Below are 23,585 nucleotides of genomic sequence, written 5' to 3'. Positions count from 1 at the left end.
GTTTTTCAGCCCGAAATAAACGCGTTTTTTCAGACAACTGAATCCCCATGTAACAGCAAGGCTCAGAGGAGCCCACACACTCAGCTCTTAACCCCAGTGTGCAGAAAGGGTCACAACGTGTTTTTCAGCAGAAATAAACATGTTTCTGCAAGTTTGGTCAACCCCATGTAAGTTATGGGACAGTAACAGAACACTTTTCAAAACGTGTTTTTCAGCCCGAAATAAACGCGTTTTTTCAGACAACTGAATCCCCATGTAACAGCAAGGCTCAGAGGAGCCCACACACTCAGCTCTTAACCCCAGTGTGCAGAAAGGGTCAAAACGTGTTTTTCAGCAGAAATAAACATGTTTCTGCAAGTTTGGTCAACCCCATGTAAGTTATGGGGCAGTAACAGAACACTTTTCAAAACGTGTTTTTCAGCCCGAAATAAACGCGTTTTTTCAGACAACTGAATCCCCATGTAACAGCAAGGCTCAGAGGAGCCCACACACTCAGATCTTAACCCCAGTGTGCAGAAAGGGTCAAAACGTGTTTTTCAGCAGAAATAAACATGTTTCTGCAAGTTTGGTCAACCCCATGTAAGTTATGGGACAGTAACAGAACACTTTTCAAAACGTGTTTTTAAGCCCGAAATAAACGCGTTTTTTCAGACAACTGAATCCCCATGCAACAGCAAGGCTCAGAAGAGCCCACACACTCAGCTCTTAACCCCAGTGTGCAGAGAGAGTCAAAACGTGTTTTTCAGCAGAAATAAACATGTTTCTGCAAGTTTGGTCAACCCCATGTAAGTTATGGGACAGTAACAGAACACTTTTCAAAACGTGTTTTTCAGCCCGAAATAAACGCGTTTTTTCAGACAACTGAATCCCCATGCAACAGCAAGGCTCAGAAGAGCCCACACACTCAGCTCTTAACCCCAGTGTGCAGAAAGAGTCAAAACGTGTTTTTCAGCAGAAATAAACATGTTTCTGCAAGTTTGGTCAACCCCATGTAAGTTATGGTGCAGTAACAGAACACTTTTCAAAACGTGTTTTTCAGCCCGAAATAAACGCGTTTTTTCAGACAACTGAATCCCCATGCAACAGCAAGGCTCAGAAGAGCCCCCACACTCAGCTCTTAACCCCAGTGTGCAGAAAGAGTCAAAACGTGTTTTTCAGCAGAAATAGACATGTTTCTGCAAGTTTGGTCAACCCCATGTAAGTTATGGGGCAGTAACAGAACACTTTTCAAAACGTGTTTTTCAGCCCGAAATAAACGCGTTTTTTCAGACAACTGAATCCCCATGTAACAGCAAGGCTCAGAGGAGCCCACACACTCAGCTCTTAACCCCAGTGTGCAGAAAGGGTCAAAACGTGTTTTTCAGCAGAAATAAACATGTTTCTGCAAGTTTGGTCAACCCCATGTAAGTTATGGGGCAGTAACAGAACACTTTTCAAAACGTGTTTTTCAGCCCGAAATAAACGCGTTTTTTCAGACAACTGAATCCCCATGTAACAGCAAGGCTCAGAGGAGCCCACACACTCAGCTCTTAACCCCAGTGTGCAGAAAGGGTCAAAACGTGTTTTTCAGCAGAAATAAACATGTTTCTGCAAGTTTGGTCAACCCCATGTAAGTTATGGGGCAGTAACAGAACACTTTTCAAAACGTGTTTTTCAGCCCGAAATAAACGCGTTTTTTCAGACAACTGAATCCCCATGTAACAGCAAGGCTCAGAGGAGCCCACACACTCAGCTCTTAACCCCAGTGTGCAGAAAGGGTCACAACGTGTTTTTCAGCAGAAATAAACATGTTTCTGCAAGTTTGGTCAACCCCATGTAAGTTATGGGACAGTAACAGAACACTTTTCAAAACGTGTTTTTCAGCCCGAAATAAACGCGTTTTTTCAGACAACTGAATCCCCATGTAACAGCAAGGCTCAGAGGAGCCCACACACTCAGCTCTTAACCCCAGTGTGCAGAAAGGGTCAAAACGTGTTTTTCAGCAGAAATAAACATGTTTCTGCAAGTTTGGTCAACCCCATGTAAGTTATGGGGCAGTAACAGAACACTTTTCAAAACGTGTTTTTCAGCCCGAAATAAACGCGTTTTTTCAGACAACTGAATCCCCATGTAACAGCAAGGCTCAGAGGAGCCCACACACTCAGCTCTTAACCCCAGTGTGCAGAAAGGGTCAAAACGAGTTTTTCAGCAGAAATAAACATTTTTCTGCAAGTTTGGTCAACACCATGTAAGTTATGGGGCAGTAACAGAACACTTTTCAAAACGTGTTTTTCAGCCCGAAATAAACGCGTTTTTTCAGACAACTGAATCCCCATGTAACAGCAAGGCTCAGAGGAGCCCACACACTCAGATCTTAACCCCAGTGTGCAGAAAGGGTCAAAACGTGTTTTTCAGCAGAAATAAACATGTTTCTGCAAGTTTGGTCAACCCCATGTAAGTTATGGGACAGTAACAGAACACTTTTCAAAACGTGTTTTTCAGCCCGAAATAAACGCGTTTTTTCAGACAACTGAATCCCCATGTAACAGCAAGGCTCAGAGGAGCCCACACACTCAGATCTTAACCCCAGTGTGCAGAAAGGGTCAAAACGTGTTTTTCAGCAGAAATAAACATGTTTCTGCAAGTTTGGTCAACCCCATGTAAGTTATGGGGCAGTAACAGAACACTTTTCAAAACGTGTTTTTCAGCCCGAAATAAACGCGTTTTTTCAGACAACTGAATCCCCATGTAACAGCAAGGCTCAGAGGAGCCCACACACTCAGCTCTTAACCCCAGTGTGCAGAGAGAGTCAAAACGTGTTTTTCAGCAGAAATAAACATGTTTCTGCAAGTTTGGTCAACCCCATGTAAGTTATGGGGCAGTAACAGAACACTTTTCAAAACGTGTTTTTCAGCCCGAAATAAACGCGTTTTTTCAGACAACTGAATCCCCATGCAGCAGCAAGGCTCAGAGGAGCCCACACACTCAGCTCTTAACCCCAGTGTGCAGAAAGAGTCAAAACATGTTTTTCAGCAGAAATAAACATGTTTCTGCAAGATTGGTCAACCCCATGTAAGTTATGGGGCAGTAACAGCACACTTTTCAAAACGTGTTTTTCAGCCCGAAATAAACGCGTTTTTTCAGACATCTGAATCCCCATGTAACAGCAAGGCTCAGAGGAGCCCACACACTCAGCTCTTAACCCCAGTGTGCAGAAAGGGTCAAAACGTGTTTTTCAGCAGAAATAAACATGTTTCTGCAAGTTTGGTCAACACCATGTAAGTTATGGGGCAGTAACAGAACACTTTTCAAAACGTGTTTTTCAGCCCGAAATAAACGCGTTTTTTCAGACAACTGAATCCCCATGTAACAGCAAGGCTCAGAGGAGCCCACACACTCAGATCTTAACCCCAGTGTGCAGAAAGGGTCAAAACGTGTTTTTCAGCAGAAATAAACATGTTTCTGCAAGTTTGGTCAACCCCATGTAAGTTATGGGACAGTAACAGAACACTTTTCAAAACGTGTTTTTCAGCCCGAAATAAACGCGTTTTTTCAGACAACTGAATCCCCATGTAACAGCAAGGCTCAGAGGAGCCCACACACTCAGATCTTAACCCCAGTGTGCAGAAAGGGTCAAAACGTGTTTTTCAGCAGAAATAAACATGTTTCTGCAAGTTTGGTCAACCCCATGTAAGTTATGGGGCAGTAACAGAACACTTTTCAAAACGTGTTTTTCAGCCCGAAATAAACGCGTTTTTTCAGACAACTGAATCCCCATGTAACAGCAAGGCTCAGAGGAGCCCACACACTCAGCTCTTAACCCCAGTGTGCAGAAAGGGTCAAAACGTGTTTTTCAGCAGAAATAAACATGTTTCTGCAAGTTTGGTCAACCCCATGTAAGTTATGGGGCAGTAACAGAACACTTTTCAAAACGTGTTTTTCAGCCCGAAATAAACGCGTTTTTTCAGACAACTGAATCCCCATGCAGCAGCAAGGCTCAGAGGAGCCCACACACTCAGCTCTTAACCCCAGTGTGCAGAAAGAGTCAAAACATGTTTTTCAGCAGAAATAAACATGTTTCTGCAAGATTGGTCAACCCCATGTAAGTTATGGGGCAGTAACAGCACACTTTTCAAAACGTGTTTTTCAGCCCGAAATAAACGCGTTTTTTCAGACATCTGAATCCCCATGTAACAGCAAGGCTCAGAGGAGCCCACACACTCAGCTCTTAACCCCAGTGTGCAGAAAGGGTCAAAACGTGTTTTTCAGCAGAAATAAACATTTTTCTGCAAGTTTGGTCAACCCCATGTAAGTTATGGGGCAGTAACAGAACACTTTTCAAAACGTGTTTTTCAGCCCGAAATAAACGCGTTTTTTCAGACAACTGAATCCCCATGTAACAGAAAGGCTCAGAGGAGCCCACACACTCAGCTCTTAACCCCAGTGTGCAGAAAGGGTCAAAACGTGTTTTTCAGCAGAAATAAACATGTTTCTGCAAGTTTGGTCAACCCCATGTAAGTTATGGGACAGTAACAGAACACTTTTCAAAACGTGTTTTTCAGCCCGAAATAAACGCGTTTTTTCAGACAACTGAATCCCCATGTAACAGCAAGGCTCAGAGGAGCCCACACACTCAGCTCTTAACCCCAGTGTGCAGAAAGGGTCACAACGTGTTTTTCAGCAGAAATAAACATGTTTCTGCAAGTTTGGTCAACCCCATGTAAGTTATGGGACAGTAACAGAACACTTTTCAAAACGTGTTTTTCAGCCCGAAATAAACGCGTTTTTTCAGACAACTGAATCCCCATGTAACAGCAAGGCTCAGAGGAGCCCACACACTCAGCTCTTAACCCCAGTGTGCAGAAAGGGTCACAACGTGTTTTTCAGCAGAAATAAACATGTTTCTGCAAGTTTGGTCAACCCCATGTAAGTTATGGGACAGTAACAGAACACTTTTCAAAACGTGTTTTTCAGCCCGAAATAAACGCGTTTTTTCAGACAACTGAATCCCCATGTAACAGCAAGGCTCAGAGGAGCCCACACACTCAGCTCTTAACCCCAGTGTGCAGAAAGGGTCACAACGTGTTTTTCAGCAGAAATAAACATGTTTCTGCAAGTTTGGTCAACCCCATGTAAGTTATGGGACAGTAACAGAACACTTTTCAAAACGTGTTTTTCAGCCCGAAATAAACGCGTTTTTTCAGACAACTGAATCCCCATGTAACAGCAAGGCTCAGAGGAGCCCACACACTCAGCTCTTAACCCCAGTGTGCAGAAAGGGTCAAAACGTGTTTTTCAGCAGAAATAAACATGTTTCTGCAAGTTTGGTCAACCCCATGTAAGTTATGGGGCAGTAACAGAACACTTTTCAAAACGTGTTTTTCAGCCCGAAATAAACGCGTTTTTTCAGACAACTGAATCCCCATGTAACAGCAAGGCTCAGAGGAGCCCACACACTCAGATATTAACCCCAGTGTGCAGAAAGGGTCAAAACGTGTTTTTCAGCAGAAATAAACATGTTTCTGCAAGTTTGGTCAACCCCATGTAAGTTATGGGACAGTAACAGAACACTTTTCAAAACGTGTTTTTAAGCCCGAAATAAACGCGTTTTTTCAGACAACTGAATCCCCATGCAACAGCAAGGCTCAGAAGAGCCCACACACTCAGCTCTTAACCCCAGTGTGCAGAGAGAGTCAAAACGTGTTTTTCAGCAGAAATAAACATGTTTCTGCAAGTTTGGTCAACCCCATGTAAGTTATGGGACAGTAACAGAACACTTTTCAAAACGTGTTTTTCAGCCCGAAATAAACGCGTTTTTTCAGACAACTGAATCCCCATGCAACAGCAAGGCTCAGAAGAGCCCACACACTCAGCTCTTAACCCCAGTGTGCAGAAAGAGTCAAAACGTGTTTTTCAGCAGAAATAAACATGTTTCTGCAAGTTTGGTCAACCCCATGTAAGTTATGGTGCAGTAACAGAACACTTTTCAAAACGTGTTTTTCAGCCCGAAATAAACGCGTTTTTTCAGACAACTGAATCCCCATGCAACAGCAAGGCTCAGAAGAGCCCCCACACTCAGCTCTTAACCCCAGTGTGCAGAAAGAGTCAAAACGTGTTTTTCAGCAGAAATAGACATGTTTCTGCAAGTTTGGTCAACCCCATGTAAGTTATGGGGCAGTAACAGAACACTTTTCAAAACGTGTTTTTCAGCCCGAAATAAACGCGTTTTTTCAGACAACTGAATCCCCATGTAACAGCAAGGCTCAGAGGAGCCCACACACTCAGCTCTTAACCCCAGTGTGCAGAAAGGGTCAAAACGTGTTTTTCAGCAGAAATAAACATGTTTCTGCAAGTTTGGTCAACCCCATGTAAGTTATGGGGCAGTAACAGAACACTTTTCAAAACGTGTTTTTCAGCCCGAAATAAACGCGTTTTTTCAGACAACTGAATCCCCATGTAACAGCAAGGCTCAGAGGAGCCCACACACTCAGCTCTTAACCCCAGTGTGCAGAAAGGGTCAAAACGTGTTTTTCAGCAGAAATAAACATGTTTCTGCAAGTTTGGTCAACCCCATGTAAGTTATGGGGCAGTAACAGAACACTTTTCAAAACGTGTTTTTCAGCCCGAAATAAACGCGTTTTTTCAGACAACTGAATCCCCATGTAACAGCAAGGCTCAGAGGAGCCCACACACTCAGCTCTTAACCCCAGTGTGCAGAAAGGGTCACAACGTGTTTTTCAGCAGAAATAAACATGTTTCTGCAAGTTTGGTCAACCCCATGTAAGTTATGGGACAGTAACAGAACACTTTTCAAAACGTGTTTTTCAGCCCGAAATAAACGCGTTTTTTCAGACAACTGAATCCCCATGTAACAGCAAGGCTCAGAGGAGCCCACACACTCAGCTCTTAACCCCAGTGTGCAGAAAGGGTCAAAACGAGTTTTTCAGCAGAAATAAACATTTTTCTGCAAGTTTGGTCAACACCATGTAAGTTATGGGGCAGTAACAGAACACTTTTCAAAACGTGTTTTTCAGCCCGAAATAAACGCGTTTTTTCAGACAACTGAATCCCCATGTAACAGCAAGGCTCAGAGGAGCCCACACACTCAGATCTTAACCCCAGTGTGCAGAAAGGGTCAAAACGTGTTTTTCAGCAGAAATAAACATGTTTCTGCAAGTTTGGTCAACCCCATGTAAGTTATGGGACAGTAACAGAACACTTTTCAAAACGTGTTTTTCAGCCCGAAATAAACGCGTTTTTTCAGACAACTGAATCCCCATGTAACAGCAAGGCTCAGAGGAGCCCACACACTCAGATCTTAACCCCAGTGTGCAGAAAGGGTCAAAACGTGTTTTTCAGCAGAAATAAACATGTTTCTGCAAGTTTGGTCAACCCCATGTAAGTTATGGGGCAGTAACAGAACACTTTTCAAAACGTGTTTTTCAGCCCGAAATAAACGCGTTTTTTCAGACAACTGAATCCCCATGTAACAGCAAGGCTCAGAGGAGCCCACACACTCAGCTCTTAACCCCAGTGTGCAGAGAGAGTCAAAACGTGTTTTTCAGCAGAAATAAACATGTTTCTGCAAGTTTGGTCAACCCCATGTAAGTTATGGGGCAGTAACAGAACACTTTTCAAAACGTGTTTTTCAGCCCGAAATAAACGCGTTTTTTCAGACAACTGAATCCCCATGCAGCAGCAAGGCTCAGAGGAGCCCACACACTCAGCTCTTAACCCCAGTGTGCAGAAAGAGTCAAAACATGTTTTTCAGCAGAAATAAACATGTTTCTGCAAGATTGGTCAACCCCATGTAAGTTATGGGGCAGTAACAGCACACTTTTCAAAACGTGTTTTTCAGCCCGAAATAAACGCGTTTTTTCAGACAACTGAATCCCCATGTAACAGCAAGGCTCAGAGGAGCCCACACACTCAGCTCTTAACCCCAGTGTGCAGAAAGGGTCAAAACGTGTTTTTCAGCAGAAATAAACATGTTTCTGCAAGTTTGGTCAACCCCATGTAAGTTATGGGGCAGTAACAGAACACTTTTCAAAACGTGTTTTTCAGCCCGAAATAAACGCGTTTTTTCAGACAACTGAATCCCCATGTAACAGCAAGGCTCAGAGGAGCCCACACACTCAGCTCTTAACCCCAGTGTGCAGAAAGGGTCAAAACGTGTTTTTCAGCAGAAATAAACATGTTTCTGCAAGTTTGGTCAACCCCATGTAAGTTATGGGGCAGTAACAGAACACTTTTCAAAACGTGTTTTTCAGCCCGAAATAAACGCGTTTTTTCAGACAACTGAATCCCCATGTAACAGCAAGGCTCAGAGGAGCCCACACACTCAGCTCTTAACCCCAGTGTGCAGAAAGGGTCACAACGTGTTTTTCAGCAGAAATAAACATGTTTCTGCAAGTTTGGTCAACCCCATGTAAGTTATGGGACAGTAACAGAACACTTTTCAAAACGTGTTTTTCAGCCCGAAATAAACGCGTTTTTTCAGACAACTGAATCCCCATGTAACAGCAAGGCTCAGAGGAGCCCACACACTCAGCTCTTAACCCCAGTGTGCAGAAAGGGTCAAAACGTGTTTTTCAGCAGAAATAAACATGTTTCTGCAAGTTTGGTCAACCCCATGTAAGTTATGGGGCAGTAACAGAACACTTTTCAAAACGTGTTTTTCAGCCCGAAATAAACGCGTTTTTTCAGACAACTGAATCCCCATGTAACAGCAAGGCTCAGAGGAGCCCACACACTCAGCTCTTAACCCCAGTGTGCAGAAAGGGTCAAAACGAGTTTTTCAGCAGAAATAAACATTTTTCTGCAAGTTTGGTCAACACCATGTAAGTTATGGGGCAGTAACAGAACACTTTTCAAAACGTGTTTTTCAGCCCGAAATAAACGCGTTTTTTCAGACAACTGAATCCCCATGTAACAGCAAGGCTCAGAGGAGCCCACACACTCAGATCTTAACCCCAGTGTGCAGAAAGGGTCAAAACGTGTTTTTCAGCAGAAATAAACATGTTTCTGCAAGTTTGGTCAACCCCATGTAAGTTATGGGACAGTAACAGAACACTTTTCAAAACGTGTTTTTCAGCCCGAAATAAACGCGTTTTTTCAGACAACTGAATCCCCATGTAACAGCAAGGCTCAGAGGAGCCCACACACTCAGATCTTAACCCCAGTGTGCAGAAAGGGTCAAAACGTGTTTTTCAGCAGAAATAAACATGTTTCTGCAAGTTTGGTCAACCCCATGTAAGTTATGGGGCAGTAACAGAACACTTTTCAAAACGTGTTTTTCAGCCCGAAATAAACGCGTTTTTTCAGACAACTGAATCCCCATGTAACAGCAAGGCTCAGAGGAGCCCACACACTCAGCTCTTAACCCCAGTGTGCAGAGAGAGTCAAAACGTGTTTTTCAGCAGAAATAAACATGTTTCTGCAAGTTTGGTCAACCCCATGTAAGTTATGGGGCAGTAACAGAACACTTTTCAAAACGTGTTTTTCAGCCCGAAATAAACGCGTTTTTTCAGACAACTGAATCCCCATGCAGCAGCAAGGCTCAGAGGAGCCCACACACTCAGCTCTTAACCCCAGTGTGCAGAAAGAGTCAAAACATGTTTTTCAGCAGAAATAAACATGTTTCTGCAAGATTGGTCAACCCCATGTAAGTTATGGGGCAGTAACAGCACACTTTTCAAAACGTGTTTTTCAGCCCGAAATAAACGCGTTTTTTCAGACATCTGAATCCCCATGTAACAGCAAGGCTCAGAGGAGCCCACACACTCAGCTCTTAACCCCAGTGTGCAGAAAGGGTCAAAACGTGTTTTTCAGCAGAAATAAACATGTTTCTGCAAGTTTGGTCAACACCATGTAAGTTATGGGGCAGTAACAGAACACTTTTCAAAACGTGTTTTTCAGCCCGAAATAAACGCGTTTTTTCAGACAACTGAATCCCCATGTAACAGCAAGGCTCAGAGGAGCCCACACACTCAGATCTTAACCCCAGTGTGCAGAAAGGGTCAAAACGTGTTTTTCAGCAGAAATAAACATGTTTCTGCAAGTTTGGTCAACCCCATGTAAGTTATGGGACAGTAACAGAACACTTTTCAAAACGTGTTTTTCAGCCCGAAATAAACGCGTTTTTTCAGACAACTGAATCCCCATGTAACAGCAAGGCTCAGAGGAGCCCACACACTCAGATCTTAACCCCAGTGTGCAGAAAGGGTCAAAACGTGTTTTTCAGCAGAAATAAACATGTTTCTGCAAGTTTGGTCAACCCCATGTAAGTTATGGGGCAGTAACAGAACACTTTTCAAAACGTGTTTTTCAGCCCGAAATAAACGCGTTTTTTCAGACAACTGAATCCCCATGTAACAGCAAGGCTCAGAGGAGCCCACACACTCAGCTCTTAACCCCAGTGTGCAGAAAGGGTCAAAACGTGTTTTTCAGCAGAAATAAACATGTTTCTGCAAGTTTGGTCAACCCCATGTAAGTTATGGGGCAGTAACAGAACACTTTTCAAAACGTGTTTTTCAGCCCGAAATAAACGCGTTTTTTCAGACAACTGAATCCCCATGCAGCAGCAAGGCTCAGAGGAGCCCACACACTCAGCTCTTAACCCCAGTGTGCAGAAAGAGTCAAAACATGTTTTTCAGCAGAAATAAACATGTTTCTGCAAGATTGGTCAACCCCATGTAAGTTATGGGGCAGTAACAGCACACTTTTCAAAACGTGTTTTTCAGCCCGAAATAAACGCGTTTTTTCAGACATCTGAATCCCCATGTAACAGCAAGGCTCAGAGGAGCCCACACACTCAGCTCTTAACCCCAGTGTGCAGAAAGGGTCAAAACGTGTTTTTCAGCAGAAATAAACATTTTTCTGCAAGTTTGGTCAACCCCATGTAAGTTATGGGGCAGTAACAGAACACTTTTCAAAACGTGTTTTTCAGCCCGAAATAAACGCGTTTTTTCAGACAACTGAATCCCCATGTAACAGAAAGGCTCAGAGGAGCCCACACACTCAGCTCTTAACCCCAGTGTGCAGAAAGGGTCAAAACGTGTTTTTCAGCAGAAATAAACATGTTTCTGCAAGTTTGGTCAACCCCATGTAAGTTATGGGACAGTAACAGAACACTTTTCAAAACGTGTTTTTCAGCCCGAAATAAACGCGTTTTTTCAGACAACTGAATCCCCATGTAACAGCAAGGCTCAGAGGAGCCCACACACTCAGCTCTTAACCCCAGTGTGCAGAAAGGGTCACAACGTGTTTTTCAGCAGAAATAAACATGTTTCTGCAAGTTTGGTCAACCCCATGTAAGTTATGGGACAGTAACAGAACACTTTTCAAAACGTGTTTTTCAGCCCGAAATAAACGCGTTTTTTCAGACAACTGAATCCCCATGTAACAGCAAGGCTCAGAGGAGCCCACACACTCAGCTCTTAACCCCAGTGTGCAGAAAGGGTCACAACGTGTTTTTCAGCAGAAATAAACATGTTTCTGCAAGTTTGGTCAACCCCATGTAAGTTATGGGACAGTAACAGAACACTTTTCAAAACGTGTTTTTCAGCCCGAAATAAACGCGTTTTTTCAGACAACTGAATCCCCATGTAACAGCAAGGCTCAGAGGAGCCCACACACTCAGCTCTTAACCCCAGTGTGCAGAAAGGGTCACAACGTGTTTTTCAGCAGAAATAAACATGTTTCTGCAAGTTTGGTCAACCCCATGTAAGTTATGGGACAGTAACAGAACACTTTTCAAAACGTGTTTTTCAGCCCGAAATAAACGCGTTTTTTCAGACAACTGAATCCCCATGTAACAGCAAGGCTCAGAGGAGCCCACACACTCAGCTCTTAACCCCAGTGTGCAGAAAGGGTCAAAACGTGTTTTTCAGCAGAAATAAACATGTTTCTGCAAGTTTGGTCAACCCCATGTAAGTTATGGGGCAGTAACAGAACACTTTTCAAAACGTGTTTTTCAGCCCGAAATAAACGCGTTTTTTCAGACAACTGAATCCCCATGTAACAGCAAGGCTCAGAGGAGCCCACACACTCAGATCTTAACCCCAGTGTGCAGAAAGGGTCAAAACGTGTTTTTCAGCAGAAATAAACATGTTTCTGCAAGTTTGGTCAACCCCATGTAAGTTATGGGACAGTAACAGAACACTTTTCAAAACGTGTTTTTAAGCCCGAAATAAACGCGTTTTTTCAGACAACTGAATCCCCATGCAACAGCAAGGCTCAGAAGAGCCCACACACTCAGCTCTTAACCCCAGTGTGCAGAGAGAGTCAAAACGTGTTTTTCAGCAGAAATAAACATGTTTCTGCAAGTTTGGTCAACCCCATGTAAGTTATGGGACAGTAACAGAACACTTTTCAAAACGTGTTTTTCAGCCCGAAATAAACGCGTTTTTTCAGACAACTGAATCCCCATGCAACAGCAAGGCTCAGAAGAGCCCACACACTCAGCTCTTAACCCCAGTGTGCAGAAAGAGTCAAAACGTGTTTTTCAGCAGAAATAAACATGTTTCTGCAAGTTTGGTCAACCCCATGTAAGTTATGGTGCAGTAACAGAACACTTTTCAAAACGTGTTTTTCAGCCCGAAATAAACGCGTTTTTTCAGACAACTGAATCCCCATGCAACAGCAAGGCTCAGAAGAGCCCCCACACTCAGCTCTTAACCCCAGTGTGCAGAAAGAGTCAAAACGTGTTTTTCAGCAGAAATAGACATGTTTCTGCAAGTTTGGTCAACCCCATGTAAGTTATGGGGCAGTAACAGAACACTTTTCAAAACGTGTTTTTCAGCCCGAAATAAACGCGTTTTTTCAGACAACTGAATCCCCATGTAACAGCAAGGCTCAGAGGAGCCCACACACTCAGCTCTTAACCCCAGTGTGCAGAAAGGGTCAAAACGTGTTTTTCAGCAGAAATAAACATGTTTCTGCAAGTTTGGTCAACCCCATGTAAGTTATGGGGCAGTAACAGAACACTTTTCAAAACGTGTTTTTCAGCCCGAAATAAACGCGTTTTTTCAGACAACTGAATCCCCATGTAACAGCAAGGCTCAGAGGAGCCCACACACTCAGCTCTTAACCCCAGTGTGCAGAAAGGGTCAAAACGTGTTTTTCAGCAGAAATAAACATGTTTCTGCAAGTTTGGTCAACCCCATGTAAGTTATGGGGCAGTAACAGAACACTTTTCAAAACGTGTTTTTCAGCCCGAAATAAACGCGTTTTTTCAGACAACTGAATCCCCATGTAACAGCAAGGCTCAGAGGAGCCCACACACTCAGCTCTTAACCCCAGTGTGCAGAAAGGGTCACAACGTGTTTTTCAGCAGAAATAAACATGTTTCTGCAAGTTTGGTCAACCCCATGTAAGTTATGGGACAGTAACAGAACACTTTTCAAAACGTGTTTTTCAGCCCGAAATAAACGCGTTTTTTCAGACAACTGAATCCCCATGTAACAGCAAGGCTCAGAGGAGCCCACACACTCAGCTCTTAACCCCAGTGTGCAGAAAGGGTCAAAACGAGTTTTTCAGCAGAAATAAACATTTTTCTGCAAGTTTGGTCAACACCATGTAAGTTATGGGGCAGTAACAGAACACTTTTCAAAACGTGTTTTTCAGCCCGAAATAAACGCGTTTTTTCAGACAACTGAATCCCCATGTAACAGCAAGGCTCAGAGGAGCCCACACACTCAGATCTTAACCCCAGTGTGCAGAAAGGGTCAAAACGTGTTTTTCAGCAGAAATAAACATGTTTCTGCAAGTTTGGTCAACCCCATGTAAGTTATGGGACAGTAACAGAACACTTTTCAAAACGTGTTTTTCAGCCCGAAATAAACGCGTTTTTTCAGACAACTGAATCCCCATGTAACAGCAAGGCTCAGAGGAGCCCACACACTCAGATCTTAACCCCAGTGTGCAGAAAGGGTCAAAACGTGTTTTTCAGCAGAAATAAACATGTTTCTGCAAGTTTGGTCAACCCCATGTAAGTTATGGGGCAGTAACAGAACACTTTTCAAAACGTGTTTTTCAGCCCGAAATAAACGCGTTTTTTCAGACAACTGAATCCCCATGTAACAGCAAGGCTCAGAGGAGCCCACACACTCAGCTCTTAACCCCAGTGTGCAGAGAGAGTCAAAACGTGTTTTTCAGCAGAAATAAACATGTTTCTGCAAGTTTGGTCAACCCCATGTAAGTTATGGGGCAGTAACAGAACACTTTTCAAAACGTGTTTTTCAGCCCGAAATAAACGCGTTTTTTCAGACAACTGAATCCCCATGCAGCAGCAAGGCTCAGAGGAGCCCACACACTCAGCTCTTAACCCCAGTGTGCAGAAAGAGTCAAAACATGTTTTTCAGCAGAAATAAACATGTTTCTGCAAGATTGGTCAACCCCATGTAAGTTATGGGGCAGTAACAGCACACTTTTCAAAACGTGTTTTTCAGCCCGAAATAAACGCGTTTTTTCAGACATCTGAATCCCCATGTAACAGCAAGGCTCAGAGGAGCCCACACACTCAGCTCTTAACCCCAGTGTGCAGAAAGGGTCAAAACGTGTTTTTCAGCAGAAATAAACATTTTTCTGCAAGTTTGGTCAACCCCATGTAAGTTATGGGGCAGTAACAGAACACTTTTCAAAACGTGTTTTTCAGCCCGAAATAAACGCGTTTTTTCAGACAACTGAATCCCCATGTAACAGCAAGGCTCAGAGGAGCCCACACACTCAGCTCTTAACCCCAGTGTGCAGAAAGGGTCAAAACGTGTTTTTCAGCAGAAATAAACATGTTTCTGCAAGTTTGGTCAACCCCATGTAAGTTATGGGACAGTAACAGAACACTTTTCAAAACGTGTTTTTCAGCCCGAAATAAACGCGTTTTTTCAGACAACTGAATCCCCATGTAACAGCAAGGCTCAGAGGAGCCCACACACTCAGCTCTTAACCCCAGTGTGCAGAAAGGGTCAAAACGTGTTTTTCAGCAGAAATAAACATGTTTCTCCAAGTTTGGTCAACCCCATGTAAGTTATGGGGCAGTAACAGAACACTTTTCAAAACGTGTTTTTCAGCCCGAAATAAACGCGTTTTTTCAGACAACTGAATCCCCATGTAACAGCAAGGCTCAGAGGAGCCCACACACTCAGATCTTAACCCCAGTGTGCAGAAAGGGTCAAAACGTGTTTTTCAGCAGAAATAAACATGTTTCTGCAAGTTTGGTCAACCCCATGTAAGTTATGGGACAGTAACAGAACACTTTTCAAAACGTGTTTTTAAGCCCGAAATAAACGCGTTTTTTCAGACAACTGAATCCCCATGCAACAGCAAGGCTCAGAAGAGCCCACACACTCAGCTCTTAACCCCAGTGTGCAGAGAGAGTCAAAACGTGTTTTTCAGCAGAAATAAACATGTTTCTGCAAGTTTGGTCAACCCCATGTAAGTTATGGGACAGTAACAGAACACTTTTCAAAACGTGTTTTTCAGCCCGAAATAAACGCGTTTTTTCAGACAACTGAATCCCCATGCAACAGCAAGGCTCAGAAGAGCCCACACACTCAGCTCTTAACCCCAGTGTGCAGAAAGAGTCAAAACGTGTTTTTCAGCAGAAATAAACATGTTTCTGCAAGTTTGGTCAACCCCATGTAAGTTATGGTGCAGTAACAGAACACTTTTCAAAACGTGTTTTTCAGCCCGAAATAAACGCGTTTTTTCAGACAACTGAATCCCCATGCAACAGCAAGGCTCAGAAGAGCCCCCACACTCAGCTCTTAACCCCAGTGTGCAGAAAGAGTCAAAACGTGTTTTTCAGCAGAAATAGACATGTTTCTGCAAGTTTGGTCAACCCCATGTAAGTTATGGGGCAGTAACAGAACACTTTTCAAAACGTGTTTTTCAGCCCGAAATAAACGCGTTTTTTCAGACAACTGAATCCCCATGTAACAGCAAGGCTCAGAGGAGCCCACACACTCAGCTCTTAACCCCAGTGTGCAGAAAGGGTCAAAACGTGTTTTTCAGCAGAAATAAACATGTTTCTGCAAGTTTGGTCAACCCCATGTAAGTTATGGGGCAGTAACAGAACACTTTTCAAAACGTGTTTTTCAGCCCGAAATAAACGCGTTTTTTCAGACAACTGAATCCCCATGTAACAGCAAGGCTCAGAGGAGCCCACACACTCAGCTCTTAACCCCAGTGTGCAGAAAGGGTCAAAACGTGTTTTTCAGCAGAAATAAACATGTTTCTGCAAGTTTGGTCAACCCCATGTAAGTTATGGGGCAGTAACAGAACACTTTTCAAAACGTGTTTTTCAGCCCGAAATAAACGCGTTTTTTCAGACAACTGAATCCCCATGTAACAGCAAGGCTCAGAGGAGCCCACACACTCAGCTCTTAACCCCAGTGTGCAGAAAGGGTCACAACGTGTTTTTCAGCAGAAATAAACATGTTTCTGCAAGTTTGGTCAACCCCATGTAAGTTATGGGACAGTAACAGAACACTTTTCAAAACGTGTTTTTCAGCCCGAAATAAACGCGTTTTTTCAGACAACTGAATCCCCATGTAACAGCAAGGCTCAGAGGAGCCCACACACTCAGCTCTTAACCCCAGTGTGCAGAAAGGGTCAAAACGTGTTTTTCAGCAGAAATAAACATGTTTCTGCAAGTTTGGTCAACCCCATGTAAGTTATGGGGCAGTAACAGAACACTTTTCAAAACGTGTTTTTCAGCCCGAAATAAACGCGTTTTTTCAGACAACTGAATCCCCATGTAACAGCAAGGCTCAGAGGAGCCCACACACTCAGCTCTTAACCCCAGTGTGCAGAAAGGGTCAAAACGAGTTTTTCAGCAGAAATAAACATTTTTCTGCAAGTTTGGTCAACACCATGTAAGTTATGGGGCAGTAACAGAACACTTTTCAAAACGTGTTTTTCAGCCCGAAATAAACGCGTTTTTTCAGACAACTGAATCCCCATGTAACAGCAAGGCTCAGAGGAGCCCACACACTCAGATCTTAACCCCAGTGTGCAGAAAGGGTCAAAACGTGTTTTTCAGCAGAAATAAACATGTTTCTGCAAGTTTGGTCAACCCCATGTAAGTTATGGGACAGTAACAGAACACTTTTCAAAACGTGTTTTTCAGCCCGAAATAAACGCGTTTTTTCAGACAACTGAATCCCCATGTAACAGCAAGGCTCAGAGGAGCCCACACACTCAGATCTTAACCCCAGTGTGCAGAAAGGGTCAAAACGTGTTTTTCAGCAGAAATAAACATGTTTCTGCAAGTTTGGTCAACCCCATGTAAGTTATGGGGCAGTAACAGAACACTTTTCAAAACGTGTTTTTCAGCCCGAAATAAACGCGTTTTTTCAGACAACTGAATCCCCATGTAACAGCAAGGCTCAGAGGAGCCCACACACTCAGCTCTTAACCCCAGTGTGCAGAGAGAGTCAAAACGTGTTTTTCAGCAGAAATAAACATGTTTCTGCAAGTTTGGTCAACCGCATGTAAGTTATGGGGCAGTAACAGAACACTTTTCAAAACGTGTTTTTCAGCCCGAAATAAACGCGTTTTTTCAGACAACTGAATCCCCATGCAGCAGCAAGGCTCAGAGGAGCCCACACACTCAGCTCTTAACCCCAGTGTGCAGAAAGAGTCAAAACATGTTTTTCAGCAGAAATAAACATGTTTCTGCAAGATTGGTCAACCCCATGTAAGTTATGGGGCAGTAACAGCACACTTTTCAAAACGTGTTTTTCAGCCCGAAATAAACGCGTTTTTTCAGACATCTGAATCCCCATGTAACAGCAAGGCTCAGAGGAGCCCACACACTCAGCTCTTAACCCCAGTGTGCAGAAAGGGTCAAAACGTGTTTTTCAGCAGAAATAAACATGTTTCTGCAAGTTTGGTCAACCCCATGTAAGTTATGGGACAGTAACAGAACACTTTTCAAAACGTGTTTTTCAGCCCGAAATAAACGCGTTTTTTCAGACAACTGAATCCCCATGTAACAGCAAGGCTCAGAGGAGCCCACACACTCAGCTCTTAACCCCAGTGTGCAGAAAGGGTCAAAACGTGTTTTTCAGCAGAAATAAACATTTTTCTGCAAGTTTGGTCAACACCATGTAAGTTATGGGGCAGTAACAGAACACTTTTCAAAACGTGTTTTTCAGCCCGAAATAAACGCGTTTTTTCAGACAACTGAATCCCCATGCAGCAGCAAGGCTCAGAGGAGCCCACACACTCAGCTCTTAACCCCAGTGTGCAGAAAGAGTCAAAACATGTTTTTCAGCAGAAATAAACATGTTTCTGCAAGATTGGTCAACCCCATGTAAGTTATGGGGCAGTAACAGCACACTTTTCAAAACGTGTTTTTCAGCCCGAAATAAACGCGTTTTTTCAGACATCTGAATCCCCATGTAACAGCAAGGCTCAGAGGAGCCCACACACTCAGCTCTTAACCCCAGTGTGCAGAAAGGGTCAAAACGTGTTTTTCAGCAGAAATAAACATTTTTCTGCAAGTTTGGTCAACCCCATGTAAGTTATGGGGCAGTAACAGAACACTTTTCAAAACGTGTTTTTCAGCCCGAAATAAACGCGTTTTTTCAGACAACTGAATCCCCATGTAACAGAAAGGCTCAGAGGAGCCCACACACTCAGCTCTTAACCCCAGTGTGCAGAAAGGGTCAAAACGTGTTTTTCAGCAGAAATAAACATGTTTCTGCAAGTTTGGTCAACCCCATGTAAGTTATGGGACAGTAACAGAACACTTTTCAAAACGTGTTTTTCAGCCCGAAATAAACGCGTTTTTTCAGACAACTGAATCCCCATGTAACAGCAAGGCTCAGAGGAGCCCACACACTCAGCTCTTAACCCCAGTGTGCAGAAAGGGTCACAACGTGTTTTTCAGCAGAAATAAACATGTTTCTGCAAGTTTGGTCAACCCCATGTAAGTTATGGGACAGTAACAGAACACTTTTCAAAACGTGTTTTTCAGCCCGAAATAAACGCGTTTTTTCAGACAACTGAATCCCCATGTAACAGCAAGGCTCAGAGGAGCCCACACACTCAGCTCTTAACCCCAGTGTGCAGAAAGGGTCACAACGTGTTTTTCAGCAGAAATAAACATGTTTCTGCAAGTTTGGTCAACCCCATGTAAGTTATGGGACAGTAACAGAACACTTTTCAAAACGTGTTTTTCAGCCCGAAATAAACGCGTTTTTTCAGACAACTGAATCCCCATGTAACAGCAAGGCTCAGAGGAGCCCACACACTCAGCTCTTAACCCCAGTGTGCAGAAAGGGTCAAAACGTGTTTTTCAGCAGAAATAAACATGTTTCTGCAAGTTTGGTCAACCCCATGTAAGTTATGGGGCAGTAACAGAACACTTTTCAAAACGTGTTTTTCAGCCCGAAATAAACGCGTTTTTTCAGACAACTGAATCCCCATGTAACAGCAAGGCTCAGAGGAGCCCACACACTCAGCTCTTAACCCCAGTGTGCAGAAAGGGTCACAACGTGTTTTTCAGCAGAAATAAACATGTTTCTGCAAGTTTGGTCAACCCCATGTAAGTTATGGGACAGTAACAGAACACTTTTCAAAACGTGTTTTTCAGCCCGAAATAAACGCGTTTTTTCAGACAACTGAATCCCCATGTAACAGCAAGGCTCAGAGGAGCCCACACACTCAGCTCTTAACCCCAGTGTGCAGAAAGGGTCAAAACGTGTTTTTCAGCAGAAATAAACATGTTTCTGCAAGTTTGGTCAACCCCATGTAAGTTATGGGGCAGTAACAGAACACTTTTCAAAACGTGTTTTTCAGCCCGAAATAAACGCGTTTTTTCAGACAACTGAATCCCCATGTAACAGCAAGGCTCAGAGGAGCCCACACACTCAGATCTTAACCCCAGTGTGCAGAAAGGGTCAAAACGTGTTTTTCAGCAGAAATAAACATGTTTCTGCAAGTTTGGTCAACCCCATGTAAGTTATGGGACAGTAACAGAACACTTTTCAAAACGTGTTTTTAAGCCCGAAATAAACGCGTTTTTTCAGACAACTGAATCCCCATGCAACAGCAAGGCTCAGAAGAGCCCACACACTCAGCTCTTAACCCCAGTGTGCAGAGAGAGTCAAAACGTGTTTTTCAGCAGAAATAAACATGTTTCTGCAAGTTTGGTCAACCCCATGTAAGTTATGGGACAGTAACAGAACACTTTTCAAAACGTGTTTTTCAGCCCGAAATAAACGCGTTTTTTCAGACAACTGAATCCCCATGCAACAGCAAGGCTCAGAAGAGCCCACACACTCAGCTCTTAACCCCAGTGTGCAGAAAGAGTCAAAACGTGTTTTTCAGCAGAAATAAACATGTTTCTGCAAGTTTGGTCAACCCCATGTAAGTTATGGTGCAGTAACAGAACACTTTTCAAAACGTGTTTTTCAGCCCGAAATAAACGCGTTTTTTCAGACAACTGAATCCCCATGCAACAGCAAGGCTCAGAAGAGCCCCCACACTCAGCTCTTAACCCCAGTGTGCAGAAAGAGTCAAAACGTGTTTTTCAGCAGAAATAGACATGTTTCTGCAAGTTTGGTCAACCCCATGTAAGTTATGGGGCAGTAACAGAACACTTTTCAAAACGTGTTTTTCAGCCCGAAATAAACGCGTTTTTTCAGACAACTGAATCCCCATGTAACAGCAAGGCTCAGAGGAGCCCACACACTCAGCTCTTAACCCCAGTGTGCAGAAAGGGTCAAAACGTGTTTTTCAGCAGAAATAAACATGTTTCTGCAAGTTTGGTCAACCCCATGTAAGTTATGGGGCAGTAACAGAACACTTTTCAAAACGTGTTTTTCAGCCCGAAATAAACGCGTTTTTTCAGACAACTGAATCCCCATGTAACAGCAAGGCTCAGAGGAGCCCACACACTCAGCTCTTAACCCCAGTGTGCAGAAAGGGTCAAAACGTGTTTTTCAGCAGAAATAAACATGTTTCTGCAAGTTTGGTCAACCCCATGTAAGTTATGGGGCAGTAACAGAACACTTTTCAAAACGTGTTTTTCAGCCCGAAATAAACGCGTTTTTTCAGACAACTGAATCCCCATGTAACAGCAAGGCTCAGAGGAGCCCACACACTCAGCTCTTAACCCCAGTGTGCAGAAAGGGTCACAACGTGTTTTTCAGCAGAAATAAACATGTTTCTGCAAGTTTGGTCAACCCCATGTAAGTTATGGGACAGTAACAGAACACTTTTCAAAACGTGTTTTTCAGCCCGAAATAAACGCGTTTTTTCAGACAACTGAATCCCCATGTAACAGCAAGGCTCAGAGGAGCCCACACACTCAGCTCTTAACCCCAGTGTGCAGAAAGGGTCAAAATGTGTTTTTCAGCAGAAATAAACATGTTTCTGCAAGTTTGGTCAACCCCATGTAAGTTATGGGGCAGTAACAGAACACTTTTCAAAACGTGTTTTTCAGCCCGAAATAAACGCGTTTTTTCAGACAACTGAATCCCCATGTAACAGCAAGGCTCAGAGGAGCCCACACACTCAGCTCTTAACCCCAGTGTGCAGAAAGGGTCAAAACGAGTTTTTCAGCAGAAATAAACATTTTTCTGCAAGTTTGGTCAACACCATGTAAGTTATGGGGCAGTAACAGAACACTTTTCAAAACGTGTTTTTCAGCCCGAAATAAACGCGTTTTTTCAGACAACTGAATCCCCATGTAACAGCAAGGCTCAGAGGAGCCCACACACTCAGATCTTAACCCCAGTGTGCAGAAAGGGTCAAAACGTGTTTTTCAGCAGAAATAAACATGTTTCTGCAAGTTTGGTCAACCCCATGTAAGTTATGGGACAGTAACAGAACACTTTTCAAAACGTGTTTTTCAGCCCGAAATAAACGCGTTTTTTCAGACAACTGAATCCCCATGTAACAGCAAGGCTCAGAGGAGCCCACACACTCAGATCTTAACCCCAGTGTGCAGAAAGGGTCAAAACGTGTTTTTCAGCAGAAATAAACATGTTTCTGCAAGTTTGGTCAACCCCATGTAAGTTATGGGGCAGTAACAGAACACTTTTCAAAACGTGTTTTTCAGCCCGAAATAAACGCGTTTTTTCAGACAACTGAATCCCCATGTAACAGCAAGGCTCAGAGGAGCCCACACACTCAGCTCTTAACCCCAGTGTGCAGAGAGAGTCAAAACGTGTTTTTCAGCAGAAATAAACATGTTTCTGCAAGTTTGGTCAACCCCATGTAAGTTATGGGGCAGTAACAGAACACTTTTCAAAACGTGTTTTTCAGCCCGAAATAAACGCGTTTTTTCAGACAACTGAATCCCCATGCAGCAGCAAGGCTCAGAGGAGCCCACACACTCAGCTCTTAACCCCAGTGTGCAGAAAGAGTCAAAACATGTTTTTCAGCAGAAATAAACATGTTTCTGCAAGATTGGTCAACCCCATGTAAGTTATGGGGCAGTAACAGCACACTTTTCAAAACGTGTTTTTCAGCCCGAAATAAACGCGTTTTTTCAGACATCTGAATCCCCATGTAACAGCAAGGCTCAGAGGAGCCCACACACTCAGCTCTTAACCCCAGTGTGCAGAAAAGGTCAAAACGTGTTTTTCAGCAGAAATAAACATTTTTCTGCAAGTTTGGTCAACCCCATGTAAGTTATGGGGCAGTAACAGAACACTTTTCAAAACGTGTTTTTCAGCCCGAAATAAACGCGTTTTTTCAGACAACTGAATCCCCATGTAACAGCAAGGCTCAGAGGAGCCCACACACTCAGCTCTTAACCCCAGTGTGCAGAAAGGGTCAAAACGTGTTTTTCAGCAGAAATAAACATGTTTCTGCAAGTTTGGTCAACCCCATGTAAGTTATGGGACAGTAACAGAACACTTTTCAAAACGTGTTTTTCAGCCCGAAATAAACGCGTTTTTTCAGACAACTGAATCCCCATGTAACAGCAAGGCTCAGAGGAGCCCACACACTCAGCTCTTAACCCCAGTGTGCAGAAAGGGTCAAAACGTGTTTTTCAGCAGAAATAAACATGTTTCTCCAAGTTTGGTCAACCCCATGTAAGTTATGGGGCAGTAACAGAACACTTTTCAAAACGTGTTTTTCAGCCCGAAATAAACGCGTTTTTTCAGACAACTGAATCCCCATGTAACAGCAAGGCTCAGAGGAGCCCACACACTCAGCTCTTAACCCCAGTGTGCAGAAAGGGTCAAAACGTGTTTTTCAGCAGAAATAAACATTTTTCTGCAAGTTTGGTCAACCCCATGTAAGTTATGGGGCAGTAACAGAACACTTTTCAAAACGTGTTTTTCAGCCCGAAATAAACGCGTTTTTTCAGACAACTGAATCCCCATGTAACAGCAAGGCTCAGAGGAGCCCACACACTCAGCTCTTAACCCCAGTGTGCAGAAAGGGTCAAAACGTGTTTTTCAGCAGAAATAAACATGTTTCTGCAAGTTTGGTCAACCCCATGTAAGTTATGGGACAGTAACAGAACACTTTTCAAAACGTGTTTTTCAGCCCGAAATAAACGCGTTTTTTCAGACAACTGAATCCCCATGTAACAGCAAGGCTCAGAGGAGCCCACACACTCAGCTCTTAACCCCAGTGTG

This window comes from Lepisosteus platostomus, chromosome 13 (assembly GCF_059453375.1).
Source record: "Lepisosteus platostomus isolate fLepPlt1 chromosome 13, fLepPlt1.hap1, whole genome shotgun sequence".
NCBI classification, from domain to species: Eukaryota; Metazoa; Chordata; class Actinopteri; order Semionotiformes; family Lepisosteidae; genus Lepisosteus; species Lepisosteus platostomus.
The sequence above is the reverse complement of the archived record's forward strand: the minus strand, read 5'-3'. Positions refer to the sequence as shown.